Genomic DNA, 2,004 nt, shown 5'->3' with positions numbered 1-2,004 from the left:
CTCTAGATCTGCTTATCTGTGCAACTCCTTCATCACTGATTTCCTTTCTTCCAAATTCTGGCAGAGTCAGCAGCCCCAGCCCCTGCGTATCTTCTAGATAAAGCAGATTCTTTAGGCTCTAATCCCTGTGTCACAGTTTGGGTAGTGACGCCCACAGAAAGCAAGGGTGGATGTGGAGGTCCCTTCTGAAGTTCCTTTCTCTCTAACATCACAGCCCAGTGTTGTTTAATGCCTGATAAACAGGTGTTTCATATGTGCTTACTGTCTTGGCTTCTTGTTATTTAAGGCAGGACACATGTAAAACCTGCTACTCTGTCAAGGCTCCATCTGAAGTTCCTTTCTACTTTTTTTTTTTTTTATTTTTTTAAAGATTTGCTTACTTAGTCTGGAAGAACCGGTCGGGGAGGGAGGAAGGTGGCAAGATGGTGTTGGAAAGCACTATGGTTTACGTGGACAACAGTGAGTATATGCAGAATGGGGACTTCTTACCCACCCGGCTGCAGGCTCAATAAGACGCTGTCAACATAGTCTGTCACTCTAAGACCCGCAGCAACCCTGAGAATAACGTGGCCCTCATCACACTGGCCAATGACTGTGAAGTGCTGACCACACTCACCCCTGACACCGGCTGCATTCTTTCCAAGCTCCACACTGTCCAACCCAGGGGCAAGATCACCTTCTGCCCTGGCATCCGTGTGGCCCATCTGGCCCTGACACACCAACAGGGCAAGAATCACAAGATGCACATCATTGCCTTTGTGGGAAGCCCCGTGGAGGACAACGAGAAGGATCTGGTGAAACTGGCTAAACGTCTCAAGAAGGAAAAAGTAAATGTTGACATTATCAGTTTTGGGGAAGAGGAGGTGAACACAGAAAAGCTGACAGCCTTTGTAAACACATTGAATGGCAAAGATGGAACCGGTTCTCATCTGGTGACAGTGCCCCCTGGCCCCAGCTTGGCTGACGCCCTCATCAGTTCTCCAGTTCTGGCTGGTGAAGGTGGTGCCATGCTGGGTCTTAGTGCCAGTGATTTTGAATTCAGAGTGGATCCCAGTGCTGATCCTGAGCTGGCCCTGGCCCTCCGTGTCTCTATGGAAGAGCAGCGGCAGCGACAGGAGGAGGAGGCCTGGCAGGCAGCTGCAGCCTCTGCGGCTGAGGCGGGGATTGCTACAGCTGGGGCTGAAGACTCAGACGACGCTCTGCTGAAGATGACCATCAGCCAGCAGGAGTTTGGCCACACCGGGCTCCCTGACCTGAGCAGTATGACCGAGGAGGAGCATATCACCTATGCCATGCAGATGTCCCTGCAGGGTGCAGAGTTTGGCCAGGCAGAATCAGCTGACATCGATGCCAGTTCTGCCATGGACACATCTGAGTCCGCCAAGGAGGAGGATGATTATGACGTAATGCAAGACCCCGAGTTCCTTCAGAGTGTGCTGGAGAGCGTTCTAGGCGTGGATCCCAACAATGAAGCTATTCGAAATGCCATGGGGTCCCTGGCCTCTGAGGCCAACGGATGGCAAGAAGGACAAGAAGGAGGAGGACAAGAAATGAGACTGGGGGCAGGGGTGGCTGAGCCTGCTCAGGGGGCTGCATAACTTGGGCAGGATGTAGGGTTAGATATGTTATCTGTATCCAGGACAACCTAAATAAAGCTTGGCAACTTTTGTTTTAAAAAAAATTTTTTTGCTTACTTATTTTAGAGAGAGAGAGAGAGAGCACGGGGAGAGGGGCAGAGTGGCAGAGAAGGTCTTAAGCAGAGTCCATGCTCTTCGTGGAGCAGAGTCCATGCTGTTTGTGGAGCCCAGCACGGAGCTCTATCTCACAGCTCTAAGATCAGGACCCCAGCCGAAACCAACAGTCATTCCTTAACGGACTGTGCCACCCAGGCACCTTGATCTTATCTACTTTTAGTGCTTCTTTGCTTTTTTTCATCCTCCTCTGATTTGTCTCTTTAGTAATACCTTGAAAATTATGCATGTGTTCCTATTATTAAAATCTGAA

At 50.1% G+C, this 2,004-nt stretch overlaps 1 pseudogene; it reads left to right on the top strand.

Moving 5' to 3' along the window:
* The first annotated feature begins 422 nt into the window (after nt 1–422).
* Nucleotides 423–1,554, top strand: LOC116642449 (annotated as a pseudogene).
* The last annotated feature ends 450 nt before the right edge of the window (nt 1,555–2,004 follow it).

The sequence above is a fragment of the Phoca vitulina genome, unplaced genomic scaffold (assembly GCF_004348235.1).
Source record: "Phoca vitulina isolate PV1807 unplaced genomic scaffold, GSC_HSeal_1.0 scaffold23, whole genome shotgun sequence".
Lineage (NCBI taxonomy): Eukaryota > Metazoa > Chordata > Mammalia > Carnivora > Phocidae > Phoca > Phoca vitulina.
This window is presented reverse-complemented; position numbering and strand designations above follow the sequence as displayed.